This window comes from Diceros bicornis, chromosome 2 (assembly GCF_020826845.1).
Source record: "Diceros bicornis minor isolate mBicDic1 chromosome 2, mDicBic1.mat.cur, whole genome shotgun sequence".
Classification (NCBI taxonomy): domain Eukaryota; kingdom Metazoa; phylum Chordata; class Mammalia; order Perissodactyla; family Rhinocerotidae; genus Diceros; species Diceros bicornis.
The window spans coordinates 46,208,721-46,227,381 of NC_080741.1; the positions used below are offsets into that span (position 1 = coordinate 46,208,721).

At 40.2% G+C, this 18,661-nt stretch overlaps 1 protein-coding gene across 1 annotated transcript in view; it reads right to left on the reverse strand.

Annotated features, from left to right (window-relative positions):
* ZNF445 (zinc finger protein 445) overlaps positions 1-15,919 on the reverse strand; it is a 28,880-nt gene extending 12,961 nt beyond the window's left edge. Inside the window, exons 1-3 of the mRNA XM_058556187.1 lie at positions 15,853-15,919; positions 10,694-10,755; positions 9,602-9,763 (exon numbers count right to left, since the gene is read on the reverse strand). The gene's annotated coding sequence lies outside the window, so the exon portion shown is untranslated. The remainder of the gene's footprint in view (positions 1-9,601; positions 9,764-10,693; positions 10,756-15,852) is intronic.
* Positions 15,920-18,661: the final 2,742 nt, after the last annotated feature.

Sequence of the window (18,661 nt, forward strand, 5' to 3'; positions counted from 1 at the left end):
ATTTTGTGACCCACCAATGGGTTAAGAACTATAATTTGGAAACTACTAATCTAGCTTCCCACTCAACTCCTTATTTCCTTTTATAATTCATCATAATGGAGTGTGTCCAAGCATTCAAGCCTCTTTCCGGAGACAGCAGAGCTGAGCAGAGAGAGTAGAGAACATAAACTAAGACAAACCTGGATTCAAATCCAGCTCCCCACTTATTAACCACATGACTGTGGATGCATCATTTTATCTCTTGACATCTCTGTGGCCCCACTGTATAAAGTCGGGGTTGTTGTGAGGTTTAAATAAAAAACTATCTGGGGCACATTTGCGGCTCTCAATGAAGGTCTGTTTCTTCACCTCCAGGGAAAGGAGCTGGCGCTGCAGGCCACATCACTGTGTAGGAGTCTACCCTGCAGATGTGCGCAACCAATTTTTGATAAAGGTGCAAAAAGCAATTCAAAGGAGGAAGGACAGTCTTCTCAACAAATGCAGCTGGAGCAACTGGACATCTATACACAAGATAATGAAAATCGACTTAAACCGCACGTCTTGTAGAAAAATCAATTCAAAATGAATCATGGACTCAAATGTAAAACATAAACCTATACAACTTTTAGAAAAAAGCATAAGAGGAAATCTTCAGGATCTAGGGCTAAGCAAAGAGTTCTCAGAATTGATACCAAAAGCATGATCCATAAAAGAAAAAAGTGATAAACTGAACCTTGGCAAAATTAAAAACTTCTGCTCTGGAAAGACTTTTGTTGAGAGAATAAGAAGACAAGCTACAGACTGGGAGAAAATATTTACAAACCACATATCTAACAAAGGACTAGTATGTGACTATATAAAGAACTCTCAAAACTCAACTGTAAAACAAGTGAATAATCCTATAAGAAAATGGGCAAAAGACATGAAGATACACTTCACCAAAAAGAACATACAGATAACAAATAAGTACATGTAAAGATGTTCAATATGATTAGCCATGAGGGAAATGCAAATTAAAACCACAATGAGATATCATTATACATCTATCAGAATGGCTAAAATAGAAAAATGACAACACCAAATGCTGTTGAGGATGCAGAGAAAACGGATCACTCATATATTATTAGAAGGAAAGTAAAACGTTAGACACTCTGGAAAACAGGCTGGCAGTTTCTTAAAAACTAAATATGCAACTACCACACAACCTAGCAATTGCATTCCTAGACACATATCCCAGAAAAATGAAAACTGATGTCCACACAAAAACCTGTACATGATTGTTCACTGCAGCTTTATTCATAATAGCAAAAACTGGAAACTACGCAGATGTCCTGCAATATGTGAATGGTTAAACTGAGGTACAACCATACTGTGGAATAATACCCAGCAGTAAAAAAGAATGAAGAAGGGCCGGCCCACTGGTGTACTGGTTAAGTTCATGTGCTCTGCTTCGGTGGCCCGGGGTTTGCAAGTTCAGATCCCGGGCGCAGACCTATGCACTGCTCATCAAGCCATGCTGTGGCAGCATCCCACACACAAAAAATAGAGGAAGACTGGTACAGATGTTAGCTCAGGGCCAATCTTCCTCACCAAAAAAAAAGAGAGAAAAACAAGAATGAATACATGCAACAATATGAACTCATCTCCAAAGAGTTATGATGAATGAAAAAAGCCAATGTGAAAAGGTTACATAGTGTATGATTTCATTTATATAACATTCTTGAAATAACAAAAGTATAGCAATGGAGAACAGATTAGTGTTTGCCAGGGTGGCTAAGGATGGGGGGGGGGCAGGCAAGAAGTAAGTGTGGCTATATGTAATAAAGAGTCTGACTTCATTTTTGATGTTTGACTACTGACAGCTTTCAAGCCCCACCACTCCACCTTTCCTTCTTGCCAACATCTGGGCAAACAAATAAAAAAGCCCAGATACTCCCTCCTTCAGTACTGGCGGGAAGTTCAAAGCACACAAGCCCTGGCCTGTGTACAAAAACCCTCACCTCAGCCCCGTTCTCTAACCATAATAAAAGCCAAAGCCAGTCACCTCTCCTTGCTCTCTTAAGCCATTTTTAGACCAGCTCTGGAGCCAACCTTGCTCTTCCCTGAAGCTTCATTCAGTGGGTAATAAATCACTTCATATCCTTGTATGCACATACACACGCATCATCAGTCTCAACATCCAAACCAACTGTTTTTTTGGGGGTGGGGTTGTCTATCCCACCAATAAGGAGTGACAACACTATAAAAGGGGAACACGAGGGATCTCTGTGGTGATAGAAATGTTCGGTGTCTTGATTGTATCAACATCAGTATCTTGGTTGTGATACTGCACTATAGTTTTGCAAGATGTTATCATTGGGACCATGGAGGGGAAACCAAGTAAAGAATACGTGGGATTTTTCTGTATTATTTTTTATGACAATATGTGAATCTATAATTATTTCAAAATAAGAAGTTCAGTTATTTTATTTTTGTGAGGAAGATCGGCCCTGAGCTAACATCTGCCAATCCTCCTCTTTTTGCTGAGGAAGACTGGCCCTGGGCTAACATCCATGCACATCTTCCTCTACTTTACATGGGACGCCTCCACAGCATGGCTTGCCAAGTGGTGCGTCGGTGCACGCCCGGGATCCAAACCGGCGAACCCTGGGCCACCGCAGCGGAGCGCGCGCACTTAACTGCTTGCGCCACCGGGCTGGCCCCCTTGAAGTTCAGATTTTTTAAAAATTGGAAATGCTCCATTTGGAAATATACACTCCTAAATATCTAATGGGTCAAAGAAAAAATCACAAGAAAAATTAGAAAATACTTTCAGGTGAATGAAAATGAAAACACAACATGCCAAAACTAATAGGATGAAACTAAGGGAGTGATTAGAGGGAAATTTATTGCTGCAAATGCCTGTATTTAAAAAAAAAAAAGTTAAAAAAAAAAACAAAGAAAGAAAAATCAATAACCTAACCTTCTACCTTAAAACATTGGAAAAGGGGGACCAGCCTGGTGGCACAGTAGTTAAGCTTGCACACTGTGCTTCGGCAGCCTAGGGTTCACGGGTTCGAATCCTGGGTGCGGACCTACACACCACTAATCCAGCCATGCTGCCACGGCGTCCCACATATAAAGTAGAGGAAGACTGGCACAGATGTTAGCTCAGCGACAATCTTACTCAAGCAAAAAGAGGATTGGCAACACATGTTAGCTCAGGACCAATCTTGCCTCACCAAAAAAAGAAAACAAACAAAAAAAAAAACCACCAGAAAACAAAGAGCAAACTAAACCTAAAGCAAGCAAAAGGAAATAAAGATTAGAGTGGAAATTAATGAAACAGAGAATATAAACACACCAGAGAAAACCAATGAAATCCAAAGTTGGTTCATTGAAAAGATTAACAAAATTGATAAACCTTTAGCTAGATTAATAAAAGAAAAAAAAAGAAAGACTCAAATTACATAAATCAGAAATGAAAGAGGGAATATACTACTCACTTTACAAAACAAAAAGAATTATTTAAAAATATAATTTTTGCCAATAAATTACATATTTTAGATGAAATAGACAAACTCCTATAAAACACAAACTATAGAAACCAATTCAAGAAGAAATACAAAATCTGAATAGACTTATCATGAGAGATTGAATTAGTAGTAAAAAAACTACCCAAAAAGAAAAGCCAAGGCCCAGATGGCTTCATTGCTGAATTCTACCAAATACTCAAAGAAAAATTAATACCAATTCTTCACAAATCCTTCCAAAAAATAGAAAAGGAGGGAACACTTCCTAATTCATTCTATGAGGCCAGTACTACCATGATACCAAACCTGACAGACCAATACCTCTTATGAATATAAATGCAAAAATTCTCAAGAATACTCACACACTGAATCCAGCAACATATAAAAAGAACTATACACCATGACCAAGTGAGATTTATCCCAGGAATGCAAGGTTGGTTTAACATAGCAAGAGAATAAAAAACAAAGATCACATGATGATGTCAACAGGCGCAGAAAACTCATCTGATAAAATCCAAACTTTTCATGATAAAAGTACTCACTAAGAATAGAAAAGAACTTCTCAATATGGTAGAAAGCATCTACAAAAAGCCCACAGCTAACATCATATTTAATGGTTAAAGACCAAATGCTTTCCCCCAAAGAGTGGGAACAAGACAAGGATGTCCACTCTCACTTCTTCTATTTAACACTGTACAGGAGGTTCTAGCCAGGGCAATTGGGCAAGAAAATGAAAGGGGAAAAAAAAGCCATCCAGACTGGAAAGGAAAAAAGTGAAACAATCTTTATTCATAAATGACATGATCTGATATAGAAAATCCTACGGACTCTACTAAAAGCTATTAGAACTACTAAGAGTTCAACAAGATTGGAGGATATAAGATCAATATGCAAAAATCAATGATATTTCGGGGCCGGCCCAGTGGCGCAAGCAGTTAAGTGCGCGCGTTCCGCTGCGGGGGCCCGGGGTTTGCTGGTTTGGATCCCGGGCGGGCACCGACGCACTGCTTGGCAAGCCATGCTGTGGCGGCGTCCCATATAAAGTGGAGGAAGATGGGCACGGATGTTAGCCCAGGGCCAGTTTTTCTCAGCAAAAAAAGAGGAGGATTGGCAGATGTTGGCACAGGGCTGATCTCCTCACACACACACACACACACACACACACAAAATCAATGGTATTTCTATATAGTAGAAATGAACAAACCAAAAATAAAATTAAGAAAACAATTTAATTTACAATCACATGAAAAAGAATAAAATACTTAGGAATGAATTTAACAGAAGAGTAAAAGTTATACCCTGAAACTACAAAACATTGTTAGAAGAAATTAAAGATTTAAATTGATGGAAAGACAGTCTGTGTTCACAGATCAGAAGACAAAATATTGTTAAGATGACAATACTCCCCAAATTTATCTATGGATTCAACTCAATCCCTATCAGAACCCCAGCTGGCTTCTTTGTAGAAATTAAAAAGCTGATCCTAACATATGGAAACTCAAGAGAGCCACAGAATAGCCAATATAATCTTGAAAAAGAATAAGTTGGAAGACACACACAATTTCAAAACTTACTTTATAAGCAGCAGTCATCAAGACAATGTGGTGCTGGCATAAGGACAGACATACAGATAAATGAAACAGAATTAAGAGACCAAACATATACCCATACATCTATGGTCAATTTATTTTTGACAAGGGCACCAAGATCACCAAAGGGGGACGAATAGTCTTTTCAGCAAATGGTGTTGGCACAACTGTGTGTCCATATTAAGAAGAATGAAATTGGACCCCTACATAATATAATATACAAAAATTAACTCAAAATGGATCAAAGACCTAAATATAAGAGCTAAAATTATAAAACTCTTGTCAGAAAATGTAGGTGTAAAACTTTGCGACATTGCATTAAGCAAGGCACACCAAAGCATATGAAAAAAAGGAAAAAACAGACAAACTGGACTTCGTCAAAATTTAAAACTCTCATGCTTCAAAGGACATATGAAGAAAGTGAAAAGAGAACCCAGAGACTAGGAAAAAATATTTGCAAATCACATATCTCAGAAGGGTCTTGTATTTAGAATACATATAAAGAACTTTTACAGTTCAATAATAAAAAAACAAGCCAAAGCAATCTTGAGAAAGAAGAACAAAGCTGGAGGTGTCACACTCCCTGATTTCAAACTATACTACAAAGCTACAGTAATCAAAACTGTATGGGGGCTGGCCCGGTGGCATAGCAGTTAAGTTCGCATGCTCTGCTTCGGCAGCCCAGGGTTCACGGGTTCAGATCCCAGACGCGGACCGACGTAACATTTGTCAAGCCATCCTGTGGCATTGTCCCATATAAGGTAGAGGAAGATAGGCACGGATGTTAGCCCAGGGCCAATCTTCCTCAGCAAAAAGAGGAGGATTGGCAACAGATGTTAGCTCAGGGCTAATCGTCCTCACACATACACAAAAAAATTGTATGGTACTGGCACAAAAACAGACACATAGATCAATGGAGCAGAACAGAGAGCCCAGAAATGAACCTATAAGCTTATATGGTTAATTAACCTACAACAAAGGAAGCAAGATTATACAATGGGGAAAAGACAGTCTCTTGAATAAATGGTTTTGGGAAAACAGGACAGCTACATGCAAAAGAATGAAACTGGACCACTGTCTTACACTACATATAAAAATAAACTCAAAATAAATTAAAAACCTAAATGTAAGACCTGAAACCATAAAACTCCTAGAAGAAAATATAGGTAGTAAGCTCTTTGACAATGGTCTTGGCAATATTTCTTTGGATCTGTTTCCTTAGGCAAGGACAACAAAAGCAAAAATGAACAAATGGGACTACATCAAACTAAAAAGCTTTTGCACAGGGGAAAAAACCATCAACAAAATGAAAAGGCAACCTACTGAATAGGAGAAGATATGTGCAAATGATATATCTGATAAGGGGTTAATATTCAAAATATGTAAAGAACTCATACAACTCAATATCAAAAAAACAAACAATCCAATTAAAAAATAGGCCGAGGACCTGAATAGACATTTTCCCAAAGAAGACATACAGATGGATCAACAGACACATGAAAAGATGCTCAACATCACTAATCATCAGGGAAATGGAAATCAAAACCACAATGAGATATCACCTCACACCTGACAGAATAGCTAATATTCAAAAGGCAACAAATAACAAGTGTTGGTGAGGATGTGGAGAAAAGGGAACCATCGTACACTATTAGAGGGAGTATAAATTGGCGCAGCCATTATGGAAAACAGCAGAGAGATTCCTCAAAAAATTAAACATAGAATTAACATATGATCCAGCAATTCCACTTCTGGGTATTTATCTGAAGAAAACGAAAACACTAATTTGAAAAGATTTATGCACCCCTATGTTCACTGTAGCATCATTTACAACAGCCAAGATATGGAAGCAACCTAAGTGTACACCAATAGATGAATGGATAAAGAAGATATGGTATACATATACACAATGGAATATTACTCAGCCATAAAAAAGAGTGAAATCTTGCCATTTGTGACAAGATGGATGGACCTAGAGGGCATTATGCTAAATGAAATAACTCAGAGAAATATAAATACCACTTGACTTCACTCATATGTGGAATCTAAAAAACAAAACAAACTCATAGATACAGAGAACAAATGGATGGTCACCAGAGGGGAGAGGGGTAGGCGGAGAGTCGAAATAGGTGAAGGGGATTAAGAAGTACAAACTTCCAGTTATAAAATAAATAAGTCATGGGGATGTAATGCACAGCATAGGGAATATAGTCAATAATGTTGTAATAACTCTGTATGGTAACAGATGGTTACTGGACTTACTGTGGTGACCATTTCATAATGTAGATAAATGTCAAATCGCTATGTTGTACCTCTGACACTAATAAAATATTGTATGTCAACTATACTTCAATTAAAAGAATTCTGAGAATAACTTGCCTCACAATAAAAAATAATAATAATAATAAAAGACAACACAATTAAAATTGGACAAAGCATCTGAATAGACATTTCTCTAAAGAAAACGTAAAAATGGCTGAAAGATACACAGGACATTCAGCAACTAGTGTCATCAGGGAAAAGCAGATCAACACCACAATGAGATACCACTTCACACCCACTAGGATGTCTATAATCAGTCAGAAAATAACATGTGTTGGCAAGGATGTGGTTGGAATGTAAATTGTGAAGCCAATTTGGAAAACAGTCTGGCAGTTCTTCAATAAGTTAAACATACAGTTACTACTTGCAATTCCATTCCTAGATAGGTAGGTAGATACACCCAAGAGAAATGAAAATAGATGTCCACGAAAAACTTGCACACAAATGTTCATAGCAGCATTATTCATAATAGTCAAAAGGAGGAAAGAACCCAAGTGTTCATCAAGGATTTCAAATTTATTAGCATAAATCTCTTCGCATACTGGTATTCTCTTAAAGTTAAAAAAAAAGTCTACTGTTGCTATAGCTTTATCTTCTTTTTGGCACACAATCTTAGCAATCCAGGGATAGAGGGAAACTCTGCCATCTGAGATGGGGAAAAACCAAGAGAAATTTACAGCAAATGTAACACTAAACGGAGAAGATATTAATGGCCTTGCAATTAAAATCAGGAACAATCACACAATGAAATGCTAGCCAATACAGTTAGATAAGAAAAAGGAAATATGCAAAAACCTGTTAGAAAAGAAAGAAGGGTTAAAGCTACTATTACTCATGAATGATATGAACATCCATCTAAAAAATCTAAGAGAATCAATTGAAAAACTGTTAGAACTAACATGAGAGGTCATTAAAGAGGCTGAATATATAATCACCGTATAATCAATAACTTTCCAATAACCAGCAACAACCAATTAAGAAGAGAATAAACATAAGAGCAACAATAACCAAAAAAACATAAAATATTCAGAACTAAAGCTAATAAAAAGTATATAAGACCTTAACGGGGAAACAGAAAAGTGCCAAAAGACAAAATAGATCTGAATAAATCTTAAGTATAAGAAGACTAATATTTTCAAGCCTACTACTTAATACTTCCTAAATTAACATGAAAAGTCTATATAATCCCAACAAAACCCCAATACAACTTTTCTTCAGACTTGATAAGCTCATCCTGCAATTCGCACAAATGAGTACAAGGCCAACAACAGCCAAGACAATTTTTTAAAGGTGGAAAGACTTGTTCTACAAGACAACGTGGCTTATTATAAAAATACAGTCACTAAAACAGTGAGTATTATCGAAGGAATACACAAATAGCAGATAAAAGGAACAGTACAGAATCCTGACACAGACTTATACACATATATAGATCTGGCATATGACAGAGGCAGCATTACAAGACAGTGGGAAAGAACAGCCAATTCAATGACACGTAAAGGGATAATTGGCTAAGCAAATCAAAATAAAAGCAAAATCATAAGCAAAATGAATTCTAGTCAAAGACTTAACGTCAAAAACAAAAAAAGGGGGTAAGAACCCTAGGGTAAGCAAGAATTTTTTTAAGAAAACAAAAGGAAAACAGTGATATATGACCACATCAGTATTTAAAACCTCTTGTCCAAAAGAAAAAAAGAACAAAAACCCTAACCACTGATAGAAGTATAAATTTTTACCCACCAGGAAGGGACAGCCTAGTAGTCTAATAATTGAGTTTTAGTAAAACTAAAAAGTCACATTACTTATGCCCTAGGAATTTCACTTCTAGGAATCTCCCCAGGAACTTTTCTTCTAGGAAAAACACTTGCACAAGTATACATTTACACAGACTTCACACAAGTGATCACCAGAGTACTCTCTGTAATAACACAATATTGGAAATAATCTACTTGTTCATCAACACGGTTAAATAAAAGTCTTGCACTTTACAGGATAAAATACCATACAATAGTTAAAAAGACTGTACTAGACCCTTAAGCATCAACATAATTGTTTCACTGTTCACTGGATGGTCAGGCTATGTGGCCAAGGTTAAAAAGCACGTAAAGTACAATCCATAGAAGAGACCAGAGCACGATTCTAAGTTGCTGAGAACAGACCACACACACACCAGGCTCAAGTGGTACAGCATTTACTTACAGCAAGAGAGGTGAGAAAGCGCACAAGATTCAACCCCTTGCCATCCATTGGTCCCCCATGATCAACCGATCCACTTCATAGCTGATGCGGTACAGGTGGTGTGGATACAAGTACCACACTTCATCCTGCAGTAGAAGGACATCGACCCCTCACCCGTGGGGTCTGAAATAGAGAGAGCAGAGGTGGGCCTGAGAGTCAACGACACATGCACTTAAGCAGAACAAAGGGGTATATACATTGAGCACTGAACAAGGAAAGATAGTCCCTCACATGGCAGTAAGCCCAGCAAAGGCTCTGAGGGCTCTCAACTTTTTTGCAAGATGTTCCCAGGTTAAGGCCACTCACGCCGCTACCAAGAGAGGAGAAGCTGGGCTTGACTGCCCTTCCCAGCAATAACAAAAACATATGCTAAGTTAAAAAGAACATCCTACATATAATTGTAAAAAACCCCTAAAATCATATATATGTATATATGTGTGTATGTGTGATGTACACATAATAAGTATGCAAAGGAATTAAATATGGCCTGGAAGGATTCACAAAAACTCTTAATGATTGTAGGGATGGGGAGGCTGGGAACAGTAGTTAAGAAAGACTTCAGTTTCTTTGTAGTGACTTGATTTTTTTAATGTGACATTTATGTACTAGGTCTCTCTCTTTTCCTTTTTTAAGAGTGAACATAAAAACTGATGAATGCAAATATGCCAAAATGTTAGAAGTGGTTATTCTTGTGTTGGAAATATGCCTGTCTGTTATTTTCCTCTTTATATTTTTTTGTCTTTTCCCAATTTCCCAAATTAAAAAGTAAACTAAAAGGCAAGTTAGAAATTATAGTTATGAACTCATTTATGTCTTAAACAAAATAAAAATAAAGCACAGTTTGCATATGCACAAAAAAGTTCTGAAGCCTTGCCACCAAAGTGTTTTCAGCCCTCATCTCCTCTGGTAGGTGGGTTAGACGGCTTCCACACTTACCTGTGTTCCCTGAATTGTTACACATTACTTTTACAATCAGCACAGTGATCAATAATTCTGCTAAATAAACAAAGCAACTGAGTATCAGCTCCCAGGACTGAAGAGGTCAGCACCAACCTGAAGGGGCTGCACATCCTTGAAGGGGACTGGGATGCAAACAGTGGCAGCAGTTCAAGCAACTGCAAACGGAAAGAGAAATACAGGTGACCTTAGTTCTGATGTAGCCACTGAGTCAGCAACCAAATCAGAGAAGCCTAGATAAACAAAGAGAACTACCAAGGTACGACAGAAACCGACAACGCAGGCAGAGAATGAAAAGAGCAAAACGCTGCCAAAAAACAGAACATGCAAGCGAAAAAGACAGACAGTCAGAGGATGTTAAAACAAAACACGTCCCTACAAAGAAGTGTGAGATGGACAAGCAGGTCCTGGAACCTGTTGCAAAGCAGCCCATTACTCCACACACCAAGTCACAGATGATGGTCGCCTTCCCCTGGAACCGTCTCCCACCGTTAACCAAATTTGAATCACCTTCACCCAGAAGCCATCATCTCCTACGTTTGCTACAAACATCTGGACTCAGCAAGTGCTGGTGGGACTGACAAAAAAGAGATGACTGTAAACTGAGATGGCAAGAAGAAAGCACCAGCTTCCATCATCCAGCTATAAGAAACTGCAGTCCTGCCCCAAGGGCATGAAGAGTCAAGTGAAGAACTACACTAGGGACCATGAGTCTGAGGAGGCTGCCCTAGTCTGGGCAGACAGAAGAAGCCTTGCTGTGAGAACAGGGGAACAGGGGAAGAAGAAGTATTCAGAGAAAGCAAAAGCAAAGGAGAATCAGAGAAGTGATCAAGTAAATCACTGAAGGCCTAAAAAAGAGACTTGAAGACACAACCACAAAAGAAGGCTGAAGAGGAAAGCATGCTTTAGGAGCCAGAGGGGCAGGCTCCAGCCTTGCTGAGCTCCAGCAGCACAAACAGGGAGAAGAAAACTGCTCAGGAGGCAGCAGAACGTCAGAGAGGGAGAGAGACTTCCACACACAAACTGGCACAACAGACTGGAGAAGAGAAAGAAAACTGAAGTGTGAAAAGAACTAGAATGCTGCTAAGGGTGAAGAGAAATCTGGCAGTGAGCTTCAAGAGAATGAACTGGAGGCCACAGAGAAATATTCTGAAGAAATGCACACAGTCAGAAATATAAATGGCATCCACCTATCTCAGGAAATTGAGACCCACAGTGAAAGTAGCACCAAAAATGAGCCTCCAAGCTGGCCTGTTCTGAAGCAGCTGTGGCAGAAATGTCCAAAGAGGTCACTGAAGTATTTGTAAAGAGGTGGTGACAAGATTGACACAGAAAAATGAGGGTGACTGCCTGTGAATATGCCACAAGATTCCAGGCCTTCGATCAAAGAAAGGGTGAGCCCGGCCTCTGCAACCATGAACATGGATAAGGCTGAAGACCTCCTGGGCCTTTCAAGCTCTGAATGAAAGACCCAGAGCAAAGGAAAGAGATGGGGGCCCGTCAGCTGAAACTGCCCAATTAAATTCAGGTCTCCTAATGCCTCAGGTTCCTCCAGAGTCCCAGCTAGCTTTTGAGGACTGAAAAAAAGGTTCATTCATCAACTTGTTAAGATGATACCACAGATGTGAGCCCCCAGGCCTGGGGAGCAACCTGAGCTGGATCAGGCCTCTTCTCCAGACCCTCCTTCATGCCTCAACCCAGTTCATTCCCACAATGAAAATGGCTTTGAAAAGAACAGGGAAAATCCCAAGCGATCATCTGGGCATTTTTCAGGGACATTTTCTTCTTTCTGTCATTTTGCTCCTTCATTTCACATGCAATGTAATTTTATTTGTTTTCCTTTTTAAATCCTCATTAAGTAGTCTCTTATTCTCATGTTCTCCCTACCAGTGTCAGGGGACATAAGTTTTACTCCATACACCGATAATAAGCAAACAAGTTTCCAACACAATTGCTACTGAAGGAAGATTGCTTCCAGTACGTTTTAAAAACGTTAACATAATACTTATACCAATAGTTCAACTAAGAAATAAGCTCAAATCTAGTACCCAAAACTTGCTTTCTAAATACCATTCTCAATTAAAAGGCTCCTTGGAGAAGTGGTTGATTCCAGGCCTGAAGGAGGGAAAATACAAGACGACTATTTCGTGGTGCCTAAAACTCAGGGAAAGACACAAAAAAGGACGGGGGCATGTCAAGGGGAAACAGGAGCCAAGCTGAAAGAGCTCCCGATGGCCAAAGCTACAATAATTGAAGCAACAAAATAAATAACAATAGCACTGCATTATAGCCCAAAGAATAAACACCCAACATCACAGTCTGATATCACTAATTGAATAAATAAACAAAAGGGGGAGAAGGCCTCCCTGTCTGCCTCACAACTCTGCCTCACAAAGAATTCCAGTTCATAAATGTAGAAAGAATGACAGAAATGAAAGGCACCATTAGAACCTCAAAGTAATAATTGCTGCAGGCAAGATCCACCAAGGAATGCCAATTAGTGGGTGAAAGTTAAGGAGAAACAGGATATTTCTATGCAAAGTCTCCAAGTACCTTGCCCTAAATAACTACTAATTACAAAGGGAAAGACAGTAACTTGACAGTGGTGACACCTGGCAGACACCACTGGATCAAGATTACCATCACCAGTAATAAGACATATCTCTATCATCCTCAATCCAAGCAGACAAAACCAAACTGAGGTCACTCTAAAAATACAAACACAAAATACTTCAAAAGTGTCAAGGTCACGTAAAACAAGGAACGACTGAAGAACTGTCACCGACTGAAGAAGAATAAGGAGACATGACAACTAAATGGAATGAGGGATCTAGATTGGATCCTGGAACAGAAAAAGAACATTAGCAAGATACTGATGAAGTCTGGATAAAGTGAGCAGTTTAACTAATAGTATTGTACCACCGTACATTTCTTAACTTTGACGCCTATACTATGGTTATGCAAGATGTTAACTTCAGGCAAACTGGGTACAGAGTATAAGGGAACTCTGTACAGATCTGCAACCCTCTGTAAGTCTAGAATAATTTAAAATAAAAAGTTTTGGGGCTGGCCCCGTGGCATAGCGGTTAAGTGCGTGTGCTCCACTGCTGGCAGCCCGGGTTCGGATCCCAGGTGCGCACCGACACACCGCTTGTTAGACCATGCTGTGGCGGCGTCCCATATAAAATGGAGGAAGATCAGCACGGATGTTAGCTCAGGGCCAGTCTTCCTCAGCAAAAAGAGGAGGATTGGCATGGACGTTAGCTCAGGGCTGATCTTCCTCACAAAAAAAAAAAAAAAGTTTTTTAAATCGAAAAAGTTTGAGTTGTTACCATTTTTTTTCTGATTTATTTCTATCTAGATATTAAGGATTAACTTGGCCATCAGGGATATTAAATACCGTCAACTCTCATCTCCAATCTGGATTCATTCTTTCACTGATTTAACAAATATTTATTGAGCACCTACTATGTCCTAGGCACTAAGGTCTCAGAGGTGAATAAAGCAGACAAAAAGCATTGCCTTGAGGAGCTTATGGGAAGGCAGACAATGAAATAAATAAAACATATGGTATGTCAGACAGCAACAGGTGCCATGTAGTATAATAAAACAAGGAGGAGGGTGAGGGGTCTAAGATCATGGAATGAAAAATATAAACTCAAAAAAGCAATCTTATAGAGCACATAAGGGTTCACCTGAGGGAGCTCTTTCAGATTGTTTCTGATATAAAAATACTGAAGATTGCAAAATAATGTTATGTTTTATTATATTTTATGTATTTTTTCCTAAAGCAACTCTCTGACATCATAGAATGCTTATGCACTAATACTTCTTGGATACCAGGAGCCACAGAAAACTAAATGGTGGCATAGTTACTCTTTTTCATGCTTTGTGAGTTTCCCTTATAAGTACATATTGAGGTTTATCTTCAAAACATTCCCATCATTTCAGCTACAGTAAGAACTACTTTTTCAACCAACATTTGTCTGCCTTTCTTCAGCGTTAACAGGTAAGAGCAGCCTCATTCGTCTGTCCTTGAATATGCACACAGATATACACATGTACATAACCGATGGAAGTCCCTGAAATCTTGAATCAAAATATGGCTAAAAACACTCGTTGACATTTTCTTGCAAAGTAACTGACCTAGTATTAGTGAGTTTTTAGTTCTGAACTGCAGTTTGAAACAGGAGGGTGTTCTTTCCTGGCCACTACTTTTAACTTAGGAAGGAGAACATTCTCTGATTTCTTAGGCCAATGTAAGTAAGAGGACAGTACAGTGGTTTTAGGTTAGAGCTGTACCTTCTATTTAAGCACTGCATTTTACGTACTACTCTCTCATCTTGAAAATACCCTAACAAACAGGATTTTGCTTTTTTGGTACAAACATCACTTGTTGAGCATTTACACCTTCATGTAACATGTACTATGGGAAATAAATTGCAAACAAAATGTTTTAATTATACTTGCAAAAATATGTCTTGGTGGTGTCATAAGGCTGGCACCAATTTTCACCAATATATGAACAAACGCATTTCTCGAAAGCTGAAGATATAACTTTCAAAAAGCAATAGTATGAATGTACTTAATGTCACTAAACATTTTAAAATGGTTAAAATGATAAATTTTTATGTATCATATGGTAAATGTTATGTGTATTTTATCACAATACTAAAAAGTTTTTTAAAAGCGATAGTATACAAATACAGAATTATGTTGTACACCTGAAACTAATATCTTATGTCAATTATACCTCAATTTAAAAAGCTAAAAAATATATAGATCACATATTTAAAAAGGCAATAATACGATCCCATTTCATAATTATATATATGTGTGTGTATATATATATATACATGTATACGAGTTTGCATACTTATACACAAATTTTAAATAGTCAGGGAGCCTCCAGAAGAAAACATTCGCGGATTGCGGTTACTTTTACTTTTCTTACTCTCACCCACCTCATCTAACTGTCTGTAATGACTACGCTTTGTTTGCATAATTGGGAGCAGTGATAAAGCACAGGAATCCCTCCCTCCGCCCCCCTCAGGCGCCCCGGGCGCCGAAGCATTTCCAGCTAAGCCCTCACCACGGCGGGGACGGGATTCCCGGCCCGACCACCCGCCCCGGGGGCGGCCCCCAGGCCCGGCCTCACCGCCCTCCGGGCACAGCCAAGCGCCCTGCCGCCCCCCGGGAACCCCGCGGGAGCACAGCAGCCGCCGCCGCACACCGCGCCCCGCCAGGACGCTCACCGACTCCGGCGACCGCCCGAGACTATACCGCCTGCCGCCCCGCCAGCCCCGCGCCCGACTCCCCCCGCTGGCCCCTCGCGCACGCGCGGCACCGCCCCGGGCCTCGGCGGCCTCTCTAGGAAACTGGGAGGGCCAACGTCTCGGCTTCTCCCCGGCCCAGGGCCGCGCTAGCTGAGGGGCTCATCTCCAACCCCGCCGCCTCCCCCACTGGACGTCTGCCCTCCTCTCTTAAATGCCTTTTCGAGCCCCGGAGCTCTATCAGTCTTGGCCTGTTTTCCCACATCCCTCCCGGTGTGTGCAGGGCTGCCCTCCAGGCCGCCCTGCCTCCAGGGAAGAATAGGATCCAAAGCTAGGGGTCAGAATAGGGACCAGCAAGATCTAGCTGACAGGTTCTTGTTGGGCAGAGCTATTAGGGGGCTACTCATTATTCCCTGGGGCCTCCTCCTAAGAGAGGCTAGTTTCCAGGACAACCTCTTCCCCCATCACCACGGACTTACTCATTCCCAGCCGTAGGCACACGAAACTACCTTCCCACAGCCTCCAGCTGTTTTTTCGTGTTAAAGAACAAAATTCAATAGAGTAAATTTTAAAGATCTTATTGGCTTTTATTCAGCAATTCATGAATTGGGCAGCATCCAATCTAGCAGATACAAAGGAGCTCTGGAGACCTATAGAAGGCAAGAGATTTCATAGGCAGAAGGGAGTGTAACCAGGGAACCAGGCAAAGAAAGGGTTACTAAGGTCTGTCAAATGTTTTTCAGACAAGAAACTATGTGTTCTGTTCTGCAGAAATTGATGTCCCCCTTTTGCAGATGTTGCTGTTTTGCAGACAAACAGGTTTGCAGCAAGACCCCTGCAAAATGTTCCAGCACCAGGTGTCCTAAAGTTACCTTAAACTCATTAGCATCTTAAATGCTGCTCCTCTGGGAGGGTCCAAGCAGGCATTTTCAGATCATGAGATGTACGTAATAGCATGTTTACCTGCAACGTGTGCGCCCTAAATGAACACTATTGTTACAAATAAACCTGTTATCCTCTGCTCTCTTGCATATAAAGTCTCCATCAGCTCTGATCACGGGGAGACAGCGCATTGGGAACTCCCCCCGGTGTTCTCCATTGCTTGTGCAAGCAATAAACATTTTCTTCACCTACTTCTGCCTTGCTTGTGTTTTTTGGCTCCGAACTCACCAAGAGATGAACCCAGTGAGTTCAGTTACAGCAGCAGGAAGGAGTCAGTTATACTAGGCAAAAAGGTGGATTGGTTATGGCAAGGTTATTTTTCTTATAAAGGATGGCAGGGGTTTATCAGGGTGTTTACCTAACTAATGCTGATCAGGAAATTCTTGATTGACTTGTTCAAGACAAAACAACAGGCCCAAAATGGACTCACTCAGGCTAAGCCCCACATAACCAAACCAAAACCTAACTTAGTTATAGTTTTGGCTCTCCTAGAAATAGAATCTTAAACCAGTCAATCAGGAATCACCTGATCAGTATTAGTTAGTAATTTGCCTGGTAAACCCTGCCATCCCCAATAAGGAAAGTAACCTTGTGAGATGGGTAGCTAGGTAGACATGAGCCGGGGATCATGGCTGGAGGCCTTGCTGCATCAGCGAAGTGTCTTGCTGGTATCCTACAAGGTGCTGCCTGGCATCTGAGACCCGCCTGGTGCCACCACCAGAGTCTGAGGCTGTCAACCAAGATGATAAAAATAACGAGTGCACAAACAGCACATACAAAGCCTTGGGCTATACACCTCTAGAGGACATTGACCTTTCTTTAATTTACATACAAATTCCATATGCATTAGCCCCCCTTCCATGGGGGATGACTGCCATGACAGTTCCAGAACAGTCAAGCACTCCCCCTCCCAAAGTGTGGAGGAAAAACCATTATTGGCGGATAACCAGATAATGCTAATTCCCTCTAAACAGCCCAAATGAAAATAAAACTATCCCAAGACACAGGGCAGATGCATTCTCTGGCACTGCCCGCTCCTCACTTGGAGTATACTGGACCTTTCCTCTAATAAATCTTTGCTTGCTTGCTGTTGCCATTGTGGCGGCATCTGAATTCCTCTCTTACACTGACCATGAACCTGGGCAATTGGACTCTCCAGTCCGGTTACACTTGCAATAACCAATCCACCTTTTTGCCTAGTATAGCTTCCTTGTTTCTCCTCCCTTCTGCCTATAAAATCTCTTGCCTTGTATAGCTCTTCAGAGCTCCTTTCTATCTGCTCGATTGGGTGCCGCCTGATTTATGAATCGCTAAATAAAGCCAGTAAGATCTTTAAAATTTTAATTTTGTTTTTTAAGAGACTAGTTTCAGATTCTATTTCTAGAAAAGCTGAAACTGTAACCAAGTTAAGCTTGGTTTGGTGACTTGGGGCTTGGTATAAGCAACTCCATTTGAGCCTATTGTCTTATCTTTAACAATCCTCCCCTTTTATAGGCATTAGCCCTACTCCCAGCTACCACTAGCGAGTTCTCACAGTTTTTGCTGAATCTCTGTGTGGTAATCACAGGTCACAATGTTGAGTTCACATTCCTTAAGTTGGTCATTCTCTTCATTACCTTTCTGACATTCTAATCTTAGGGAGATCATTTGCTTGGTGATTAGCAGCTGCAAACATGCATTTAAAGCTTTTGAAAGAATACAGCACAGCAGGGAGACTACTATGATTATCATAAGCAGGCTAATTCCCAATGTCTGGAGTGCACTTCGGAGCCATGGTCCCCAAGACCCAAACCAATCAGAATCAAATAAGTCAAAGAAAGATCCCATTGAAGAAGTCACTTTCCCAGGC